An 11,909-nucleotide genomic window follows, 5' to 3' on the forward strand; every position below is an offset into this window, starting at 1 on the left:
AATAATACGATCTGTACTGTTTAATCATGATTCAGCTGTTCAAAAGTGTAAAGATTAATGGAGTCGTCATGTATTAAAACATGACAAATTGTACACATGAACATACATTTGAGGATATGATGATGAATATAAAATTTGCCATGACATAACTCAATTTTTTTTTTTGAAATTTTTGAAAAAAAATGCCTTGTTATAGCCTTACTTTTGATTTTGGGTGATTTTTGTTTTTTGTCATTTTTTTTGCCTTACTGCTTTCTTAGCCCAGTTTAAGTATGTGCATTATGTTTGCAGTTGTTTTTAGGGTCTAATGATGGTCCTAACCCAGTTTTTTTTTTTTCCAAATTTTTGAAAAAAAATGCCTTGCTATAGCCTTACTTTTGATTTTTGGTGATTTTTGTTTTTTGTCATTTTTTGTGCCTTACTGCTTTCTTAGCCCAGTTTAAGTATTTGCATTATGTTTGCAGTTGTTTTTAGGGTCTATTAATGATCCTAACTCAATTTTTTTTTTTTTTTGAAATTTTTGAAAAAAAATGTCTTGCTATAGCCTTACTTTTGATTTTGGGTGATTTTTGTTTTTTGTAATTTTTTGTGCCTTACTGCTTTCTTAGCCCAGTTTAGGTATGTGCATTATGTTTGCAGTAGTTTTTAGGGTCTAATGATGGTCCTAATTCACATTTTTTTTTTTTTTTTTAATTTTCGAAAAAAAATGCCTTGTTATAGCCTTACTTTTGATTTTTGGTGATTTTTGTTTTTTGTCATTTTTTGTGCCTTACTGCTTTCTTTGCTACTGCTTTTTTTTTAAAAAAAATATGCCTTGCTATAGCCTTACTTTTTAATATGGGCGAATTTTTATTTTTCTCATTTTTGTCCCCTACTGCTTTCTTTGCCCTGTTTAAGTATGTGCATTATTTTTGAAGTTGTTTTTAGGGTCTAATGATGGTCCTAACTATATTTTTTTTTTTTTTTTTTTTGAAATTTTTGAAAAAAAATGCCTTGTTATAGCCTTACTTTTGATTTTTGGGGATTTTTGTTTTTTGTCATTTTTTGTGCCTTACTGCTTTCTTTGCCCAGTTTAAGTATGTGCATTATGTTTGCAGTAGTTTTTAGGGTCTAATGATGGTCCTAACTCAATTTTTTTTTTTTTTTAAATTTTTGAAAAAAAATGCCTTGTTATAGCCTTACTTTTGATTTTTGGTGATTTTTGTTTTTTGTCATTTTTTGTGCCTTACTGCTTTCTTTGCCCAGTTTAAGTATGTGCATTATGTTTGCAGTAGTTTTTAGGGTCTAATGATGGTCCTAACTCAATTTTTTTTTTTTTTTTACATTTTTGAAAAAAAATGCCTTGTCATAGCCTTACTTTTGATTTTTGGTGATTTTTGTTTTTTGTCATTTTTTGTGCCTTACTGCTTTCTTAGCCCAGTTTAAGTATGTGCATTATGTTTGCAGTAGTTTTTAGGGTCTAATGATGGTCCTAACCCAGTTTTTTTTTTTTGAAATTTTTGAAAAAAATATGCCTTGCTATAGCCTTACTTTTTGATATGGGCGAATTTTTATTTTTCTCATTTTTTGTCCCCTACTGCTTTCTTTGCCCTGTTTAAGTATGTGCATTATTTTTTGAAGTTGTTTTTATGGTCTAATGATGGTCCTAACTCAATTTTTTTTTTTTTTTTTTTGAAATTTTTGAAAAAAAAATGCCTTGCTATAGCCTTACTTTTGATTTTTGGTGATTTTTGTTTTTTGTCATTTTTTGTGCCTTACTGCTTTCTTTGCCCAGTTTAAGTATGTGCATTATGTTTGCAGTAGTTTTTAGGGTCTAATGATGGTCCTAACTCAATTTTTTTTTTTTTCGAAATTTTTTAAAAAAACAGCCTTGTTATAGCCTGACTTTTGATTTTGGGTGATTTTTGTTTTTTGTCATTTTTTGTGCCTTACTGCTTTCTTAGCCCAGTTTAGGTATGTGCATTATGTTTGCAGTAGTTTTTAGGGTCTAATGATGGTCCTAACTCAATTTTTTTTTTTTTTTAATTTTTGAAAAAAAATGCCTTGTTATAGCCTTACTTTTGATTTTTGGTGATTTTTGTTTTTTGTCATTTTTTGTGCCTTACTGCTTTCTTAGCCCAGTTTAGGTATGTGCATTATGTTTGCAGTAGTTTTTAGGGTCTAATGATGGTCCTAACCCAATTTTTTTTTTTTTTTTTTTAATTTTTGAAAAAAAATGCCTTGTTATAGCCTTACTTTTGATTTTTGGTGATTTTTGTTTTTTTGTCATTCTTTGTGCCTTACTGCTTTCTTTGCCCAGTTTAGGTATGTGCATTATGTTTGCAGTAGTTTTTAGGGTCTAATGATGGTCCTAACTCAATTTTTTTTTTTTTTTTTAAATTTGTTAAAAAAAATGCCTTGTTATAGCCTTACTTTTGATTTTTGGTGATTTTTGTTTTTTGTCATTTTTTGTGCCTTACTGCTTTCTTTGCCCAGTTTAAGTATGTCCATTATGTTTGCAGTAGTTTTTAGGGTCTAATGATGGTCCTAACTCAAATTTTTTTTTTTCGAAATTTTTTAAAAAAAATGCCTTGTTATAGCCTTACTTTTGATTTTTGGTGATTTTTGTTTTTTGTCATTTTTTGTGCCTTACTGCTTTCTTAGCCCAGTTTAGGTATGTGCATTATGTTTGCAGTAGTTTTTAGGGTCTAATGATGGTCCTAACTCAATTTTTTTTTTTCGAAATTTTAAAAAAAAAAAGCCTTGTTATAGCCTTACTTTTGATTTTTGGTGATTTTTGTTTTTTGTCATTTTTTGTGCCTTACTGCTTTCTTAGCCCAGTTTAGGTATGTGCATTATGTTTGCGGTAGTTTTTAGGGTCTAATGATGGTCCTAACTCAATTTTTTTTTTTTTTTTTACAGTATTGAAAAACAATGCCTTGTGATAGCCTTACTTTTGATTTTGGGTGATTTTTGTTTTTTGTCATTTTTTGTGCCTTACTGCTTTCTTTGCCCAGTTTAAGTATGTGCATTATGTTTGCAGTAGTTTTTAGGGTCTAATGATGGTCCTAACTCAAATTTTTTTTTTCGAAATTTTTGAAAAAAAATGCCTTGTTATAGCCTTACTTTTGATTTTTGGTGATTTTTGTTTCTTGTCATTTTTTGTGCCTTACTGCTTTCTTAGCCCAGTTTAGGTATGTGCATTATGTTTGCAGTAGTTTTTAGGGTCTAATGAGGGTCCTAACTCAATTTTTTTTTTTTTTTACATTATTGAAAAACAATGCCTTGTGATAGCCTTACTTTTGATTTTTGGTGATTTTTGTTTCTTGTCATTTTTTGTGCCTTACTGCTTTCTTAGCCCAGTTTAGGTATGTGCATTATGTTTGCAGTAGTTTTTAGGGTCTTAACATGGTCTCAACTCAATTTTTTTTTTTTTTAATTTTTGAAAAAAATGCCTTGCTATAGCCTTACTTTTGATTTTGGGTGATATTTGTTTTTTGTCATTTTTTGTGCCTTACTGCTTTCTTAGCCCAGTTTAGGTATGTGCATTATGTTTGCAGTAGTTTTTAGGGTCTAGATGGTCCTAACTCAATTTTTTTTTTTTTTTGAAATTTTTGAAAAAAATGCCTTGTTATAGCCTTACTTTTGATTTTGGGTGATATTTGTTTTTTGTCATTTTTTGTGCCTTACTGCTTTCTTAGCCCAGTTTAGGTATGTGCATTATGTTTGCAGTAGTTTTTAGGGTCTAATGATGGTCCTAACTCAATTTTTTTTTTTTTTTTAAATTTTTGAAAAAAAATGCCTTGTTATAGGCAAAAATCAAAATCACTTTTGATTTTTGGTGATTTTTGTTTTTTGTCATTTTTTGTGCCTTACTGCTTTCTTAGCCCAGTTTAAGTATGTGCATTATGTTTGCAGTAGTTTTTAGGGTCTAATGATGGTCCTAACTCAATTTTTTTTTTTTTTTGAAATTTTTGAGAAAAAAAATGCCTTGTTATAGCCTTACTTTTGATATTGGGTGATTTTTTTGTCATTTTTTGTGCCTTACTGCTTTCTTAGCCCAGTTTAAGTATGTGCATTATATTTGCAGTTGTTTTTAGGGTCTAATGATGGTCATAACTCAATTTTTTTTTTTTCGAAATTTTTTTAAAAAAAAGCCTTGTTATATATAGCCTTACTTTTGATTTTTGGTGATTTTTGTTTTTTGTCATTTTTTGTGCCTTACTGCTTTCTTAGCCCAGTTTAGGTATGTGCATTATGTTTGCAGTAGTTTTTAGGGTCTAATGATGGTCCTAACTCAATTTTTTTTTTTTTTTGAAAAAAATGCCTTGTTATAGCCTTACTTTTGATTTTGGGTGATTTTTGTTTTTTGTCATTTTTTGTGCCTTACTGCTTTCTTAGCCCGGTTTAAGTATGTGCATTATGTTTGCAGTAGTTTTTTAGGGTCTAAAGATGGTCCTAACTCAATTTTTTTTTTTTTTTAAATATTTGAAAAAAATGCCTTGTTATAGCCTTACTTTTGATTTTTGGTGATTTTTGTTTTTTGTCATTTTTTGTGCCTTACTGCTTTCTTAGCCCAGTTTAGGTATGTGCATTATGTTTGCAGTAGTTTTTAGGGTCTAATGATGGTCCTAACTCAATTTTTTTTTTTTTTTTACATTTTTGAAAAAAAATGCCTTGTTATAGCCTTACTTTTGATTTTGGGTGATTTTTGTTTTTTGTCATTTTTTGTGCCTTACTGCTTTCTTAGCCCAGTTTAAGTATGTGCATTATGTTTGCAGTTGTTTTTAGGGTCTATTAATGATCCTAACTCAATTTTTTTTTTTTTTTGAAATTTTTGAAAAAAAATGTCTTGCTATAGCCTTACTTTTGATTTTGGGTGATTTTTGTTTTTTGTCATTTTTTGTGCCTTACTGCTTTCTTAGCCCAGTTTAGGTAGGTGCATTATGTTTGCAGTAGTTTTTAGGGTCTAATGATGGTCATAACTCAATTTTTTTTTTTTCGAAATTTTTAAAAAAAAAAGCCTTGTTATAGCCTTACTTTTGATTTTTGGTGATTTTTGTTTTTTGTCATTTTTTGTGCCTTACTGCTTTCTTAGCCCAGTTTAGGTATGTGCATTATGTTTGCAGTAGTTTTTAGGGTCTAATGATGGTCCTAACTCAATTTTTTTTTTTTTTTTTTTTTAATTTTTGAAAAAAAATGCCTTGTTATAGCCTTACTTTTGATTTTTGGTGATTTTTGTTTTTTGTCATTTTTTGCGCCTTACTGCTTTCTTTGCCCAGTTTAAGTATGTGCATTATGCTTGCAGTAGTTTTTAGGGTCTAATGATGGTCCTAACGCATTTTTTTTTTTTTTTTTTTAAATTTTTGAAAAAAAATGCCTTGTTATAGCCTTACTATTGATTTTTGGTGATTTTTGTTTTTTGTCATTTTTTGTGCCTTACTGCTTTCTTTGACCAGTTTAAGTATGTGCATTATGTTTGCAGTAGTTTTTAGGGTCTAATGATGGTCCTAACTCAATTTTTTTTTTTTTTAAATTTTTTAAAAAAAAAGCCTTGTTATAGCCTTACTTTTGATTTTGGTGATTTTTGTTTTTTGTTATTTTTTGTGCCTTACTGCTTTCTTAGCCCAGTTTAAGTATGTGCATTATTTTTGAAGTTGTTTTTAGGGTCTAATGATGGTCCCAACTCAATTTTTTTTTTTTTTAAATTTTTGAAAAAAATGCCTTGCTATAGCCTTACTTTTGATTTTGGGTGATATTTGTTTTTTGTCATTTTTTGTGCCTTACTGCTTTCTTAGCACAGATAAGGTATGTGCATTATGTTTGCAGTAGTTTTTAGGGTCTTAACATGGTCTCAACTCAATTTTTTTTTTTTGAAATTTTTGAAAAAAATATGCCTTGCTATAGCCTTACTTTTGATTTTTGGTGATTTTTGTTATTTGTCATTTTTTGTGTCTTACTGCTTTCTTAGCCCAGTTTAAGTATGTGCATTATTTTTGAAGTTGTTTTTAGGGTCTAATGATGGTCCTAACTCAATTTTTTTTTTTTCGAAATTTTTGAAAAAAAATGCCTTGCTATAGCCTTACTTTTGATTTTGGGTGATTTTTTTTTTGTCATTTTTTGTGTCTTACTGCTTTCTTAGCCCAGTTTAAGTATGTGCATTATGTTTGCAGTAGTTTTTAGGGTCTAATGATGGTCCTAACTCAATTTTTTTTTTTTTTTGAAATTTTTGAGAAAAAAAATGCCTTGTTATAGCCTTACTTTTGATTTTTGGTGATTTTTGTTTTTTGTCATTTTTTGTGCCTTACTGCTTTCTTAGCCCAGTTTAAGTATGTGCATTATATTTGCAGTTGTTTTTAGGGTCTATTAATGATCCTAACTCAATTTTTTTTTTTTTTTTGAAAAAAATGCCTTGTTATAGCCTTACTTTTGATTTTGGGTGATTTTTGTTTTTTGTCATTTTTTGTGCCTTACTGCTTTCTTAGCCCGGTTTAAGTATGTGCATTATGTTTGCAGTAGTTTTTAGGGTCTAAAGATGGTCCTAACTCAATTTTTTTTTTTTTTAAATATTTGAAAAAAATGCCTTACTTTTGATTTTTGGTGATTTTTGTTTTTTGTCATTTTTTGTGCCTTACTGCTTTCTTAGCCCAGTTTAGGTATGTGCATTATGTTTGCAGTAGTTTTTAGGGTCTAATGATGGTCCTAACTCAATTTTTTTTTTTTTTTGAAAAAAATGCCTTGTTATAGCCTTACTTTTGATTTTGGGTGATTTTTGTTTTTTGTCATTTTTTGTGCCTTACTGCTTTCTTAGCCCGGTTTAAGTATGTGCATTATGTTTGCAGTAGTTTTTAGGGTCTAAAGATGGTCCTAACTCAATTTTTTTTTTTTTTTTAAATATTTGAAAAAAATGCCTTGTTATAGCCTTACTTTTGATTTTTGGTGATTTTTGTTTTTTGTCATTTTTTGTGCCTTACTGCTTTCTTAGCCCAGTTTAGGTATGTGCATTATGTTTGCAGTAGTTTTTAGGGTCTAATGATGGTCCTAACTCAACTTTTTTTTTTTTTTTACATTTTTGAAAAAAAATGCCTTGCTATAGCCTTACTTTTGATTTTGGGTGATTTTTGTTTTTTGTCATTTTTTGTGCCTTACTGCTTTCTTAGCCCAGTTTAGGTAGGTGCATTATGTTTGCAGTAGTTTTTAGGGTCTAATGATGGTCCTAACTCAATTTTTTTTTTTTTTTTTTTTTTAATTTTTGAAAAAAAATGCCTTGTTATAGCCTTACTTTTGATTTTTGGTGATTTTTGTTTTTTGTCATTTTTTGCGCCTTACTGCTTTCTTTGCCCAGTTTAAGTATGTGCATTATGCTTGCAGTAGTTTTTAGGGTCTAATGATGGTCCTAACGCAATTTTTTTTTTTTTTTTTAAATTTTTGAAAAAAAATGCCTTGTTATAGCCTTACTATTGATTTTTGGTGATTTTTGTTTTTTGTCATTTTTTGTGCCTTACTGCTTTCTTTGACCAGTTTAAGTATGTGCATTATGTTTGCAGTAGTTTTTAGGGTCTAATGATGGTCCTAACTCAATTTTTTTTTTTTTTAAATTTTTAAAAAAAAAAGCCTTGTTATAGCCTTACTTTTGATTTTTGGTGATTTTTGTTTTTTGTCATTTTTTGTGTCTTACTGCTTTCTTAGCCCAGTTTAAGTATGTGCATTATTTTTGAAGTTGTTTTTAGGGTCTAATGATGGTCCCAACTCAATTTTTTTTTTTTTTTAAATTTTTGAAAAAAATGCCTTGCTATAGCCTTACTTTTGATTTTGGGTGATATTTGTTTTTTGTCATTTTTTGTGCCTTACTGCTTTCTTAGCACAGATAAGGTATGTGCATTATGTTTGCAGTAGTTTTTAGGGTCTAATGATGGTCCTAACTCAATTTTTTTTTTTTTTGAAATTTTTGAAAAAAATGCCTTGTTATAGCCATACTTTTGATTTTTGGTGATTTTTGTTTTTTGTCATTTTTTGTGCCTTACTGCTTTCTTAGCCCAGTTTAGGTATGTGCATTATGTTTGCAGTAGTTTTTAGGGTCTTAACATGGTCTCAACTCAATTTTTTTTTTTTGAAATTTTTGAAAAAAATATGCCTTGCTATAGCCTTACTTTTGATTTTTGGTGATTTTTGTTATTTGTCATTTTTTGTGTCTTACTGCTTTCTTAGCCCAGTTTAAGTATGTGCATTAATTTTGAAGTTGTTTTTAGGGTCTAATGATGGTCCTAACTCAATTTTTTTTTTTTCGAAATTTTTGAAAAAAAATGCCTTGCTATAGCCTTACTTTTGATTTTGGGTGATTTTTTTTTTGTCTTTTTTTGTGTCTTACTGCTTTCTTAGCCCAGTTTAAGTATGTGCATTATGTTTGCAGTAGTTTTTAGGGTCTAATGATGGTCCTAACTCAATTTTTTTTTTTTTTTGAAATTTTTGAGAAAAAAAATGCCTTGTTATAGCCTTACTTTTGATTTTTGGTGATTTTTGTTTTTTGTCATTTTTGTGCCTTACTGCTTTCTTAGCCCAGTTTAAGTATGTGCATTATATTTGCAGTTGTTTTTAGGGTCTATTAATGATCCTAACTCAATTTTTTTTTTTTTTTGAAAAAAATGCCTTGTTATAGCCTTACTTTTGATTTTGGGTGATTTTTGTTTTTTGTCATTTTTTGTGCCTTACTGCTTTCTTAGCCCGGTTTAAGTATGTGCATTATGTTTGCAGTAGTTTTTAGGGTCTAAAGATGGTCCTAACTCAATTTTTTTTTTTTTTTTAAATATTTGAAAAAAATGCCTTACTTTTGATTTTTGGTGATTTTTGTTTTTTTGTCATTTTTTGTGCCTTACTGCTTTCTTAGCCCAGTTTAGGTATGTGCATTATGTTTGCAGTAGTTTTTAGGGTCTAATGATGGTCCTAACTCAATTTTTTTTTTTTCGAAATTTTTGAAAAAAAATGCCTTGTTATAGCCTTACTTTTGATTTTTGGTGATTTTTGTTTTTTGTCATTTTTTGTGCCTTACTGCTTTCTTAGCCCAGTTTAGGTATGTGCATTATGTTTGCAGTAGTTTTTAGGGTCTAATGATGGTCCTAACTCAATTTTTTTTTTTTTTTTTTAATTTTTGAAAAAAAATGCCTTGTTATAGCCTTACTTTTGATTTTTGGTGATTTTTGTTTTTTGTCATTTTTTGTGCCTTACTGCTTTCTTTGCCCAGTTTAAGTATGTGCATTATGTTTGCAGTAGTTTTTAGGGTCTAATGATGGTCCTAACTCAAATTTTTTTTTTTCGAAATATTTGAAAAAAAATGCCTTGTTATAGCCTTACTTTTGATTTTTGGTGATTTTTGTTTTTTGTCATTTTTTGTGCCTTACTGCTTTCTTAGCCCAGTTTAGGTATGTGCATTATGTTTGCAGTAGTTTTTAGGGTCTAATGATGGTCCTAACTCAATTTTTTTTTTTTTTTTTACATTTTTGAAAAAAAATGCCTTGTTATAGCCTTACTTTTGATTTTTGGTGATTTTTGTTTTTTGTCATTTTTTGTGCCTTACTGCTTTCTTTGACCCGTTTAAGTATGTGCATTATGTTTGCAGTAGTTTTTAGGGTCTAATGATGGTCCTAACTCAATTTTTTTTTTTTTCGAAATTTTTAAAAAAAAAAAGCCTTGTTATAGCCTTACTTTTGATTTTGGTGATTTTTGTTTTTTGTCATTTTTGTGCCTTACTGCTTTCTTAGCCCAGTTTAGGTATGTGCATTATGTTTGCAGTAGTTTTTTAGGGTCTAATGATGGTCCTAACTCAATTTTTTTTTTTTCCAAATTTTTTTAAAAAAAAAGCCTTGTTATAGCCTTACTTTTGATTTTGGGTGATGTTTGTTTTTTGTCATTTTTTGTGCCTTACTGCTTTCTTTGCCCAGTTTAGGTATGTGCATTATGTTTGCAGTAGTTTTTAGGGTCTAATGATGGTCCTAACTCAAATTTTTTTTTTTTTTTACATTTTTGAAAAAAAATGCCTTGTTATAGCCTTACTTTTGATTTTTGGTGATTTTTGTTTTTTGTCATTTTTTGTGCCCTACTGCTTTCTTTGCCCAGTTTAAGTATGTGCATTATGTTTGCAGTAGTTTTTAGGGTCTAATGATGGTCCTAACTCAAATTTTTTTTTTTCGAAATATTTGAAAAAAAATGCCTTGTTATAGCCTTACTTTTGATTTTTGGTGATTTTTGTTTTTTGTCATTTTTTGTGCCTTACTGCTTTCTTAGCCCAGTTTAGGTATGTGCATTATGTTTGCAGTAGTTTTTAGGGTCTAATGATGGTCCTAACTCAATTTTTTTTTTTTCGAAATTTTTTAAAAAAAAAAAAAGCCTTGTTATAGCCTTACTTTTGATTTTGGGTGATTTTTGTTTTTTGTCATTTTTTGTGCCTTACTGCTTTCTTAGCCCAGTTTAAGTATGTGCATTATGTTTGCAGTTGTTTTTAGGGTCTATTAATGATCCTAACTCAATTTTTTTTTTTTTTAAATTTTTGAAAAAAAATGTCTTGCTATAGCCTTACTTTTGAATTTGGGTGATTTTTGTTTTTTGTCATTTTTTGTGCCTTACTGCTTTCTTAGCACAGTATAGGTATGTGCATTATGTTTGCAGTAGTTTTTAGGTTCTAATGATGGTCCTAACTCAATTTTTTTTTTTTTTTTTTAGTTTTTGAAAAAAAATGCCTTGTTATAGCCTTACTTTTGATTTTTGGTGATTTTTGTTTTTTGTCATTTTTTGTGCCTTACTGCTTTCTTAGCCCAGTTTAAGTATGTGCATTATGTTTGCAGTAGTTTTTAGGGTCTAATGATGGTCCTAACTCAAATTTTTTTTTTTCGAAATTTTTGAAAAAAAATGCCTTGTTATAGCCTTACTTTTGATTTTTGGTGATTTTTGTTTTGTGTCATTTTTTGTGCCTTACTGCTTTCTTAGCCCAGTTTAGGTATGTGCATTATGTTTGCAGTAGTTTTTAGGGTCTAATGATGGTCCTAACTCAATTTTTTTTTTGAGAAATTTTTAAAAAAAAAAAGCCTTGTTATAGCCTTACTTTTGATTTTGGGTGATTTTTGTTTTTTTGTCATTTTTTGTGCCTTACTGCTTTCTTAGCCCAGTTTAGGTATGTGCATTATGTTTGCAGTAGTTTTTAGGGTCTAATGATGGTCCTAACTCAATTTTTTTTTTTTTTTACATTTTTGAAAAAAAATGCCTTGTTATAGCCTTACTTTTGATTTTTGGTGATTTTTGTTTTTTGTCATTTTTTGTGCCTTACTGCTTTCTTAGCCCAGTTTAGGTATGTGCATTATGTTTGCAGTAGTTTTTAGGGTCTAATGATGGTCCTAACTCAATTTTTTTTTTTTTCTAAATTTTTAAAAAAAAAAAGCCTTGTTATAGCCTTACTTTTGATTTTGGGTGATTTTTGTTTTTTGTCATTTTTTGTGCCTTACTGCTTTCTTAGCCCAGTTTAGGTATGTGCATTATGTTTGCAGTAGTTTTTTAGGGTCTAATGATGGTCCTAACTCCAATTTTTTTTTTTTTTTTTACATTTTTGAAAAAAAATGCCTTGTTATAGCCTTACTTTTGATTTTGGGTGATTTTTGTTTTTTGTCATTTTTTGTGCCTTACTGCTTTCTTAGCCCAGTTTAAGTATGTGCATTATGTTTGCAGTTGTTTTTAGGGTCTATTAATGATCCTAACTCAATTTTTTTTTTTTTTTAAATTTTTGAAAAAAAATGTCTTGCTATAGCCTTACTTTTGAATTTGGGTGATTTTTGTTTTTTGTCATTTTTTGTGCCTTACTGCTTTCTTAACCCAGTTTAGTTATGTGCATTATGTTTGCAGTAGTTTTTAGGGTCTAATGATGGTCCTAACTCAATTTTTTTTTTCGA

The sequence above is a fragment of the Gouania willdenowi genome, chromosome 14, assembly GCF_900634775.1.
Source record: "Gouania willdenowi chromosome 14, fGouWil2.1, whole genome shotgun sequence".
Lineage (NCBI taxonomy): Eukaryota > Metazoa > Chordata > Actinopteri > Blenniiformes > Gobiesocidae > Gouania > Gouania willdenowi.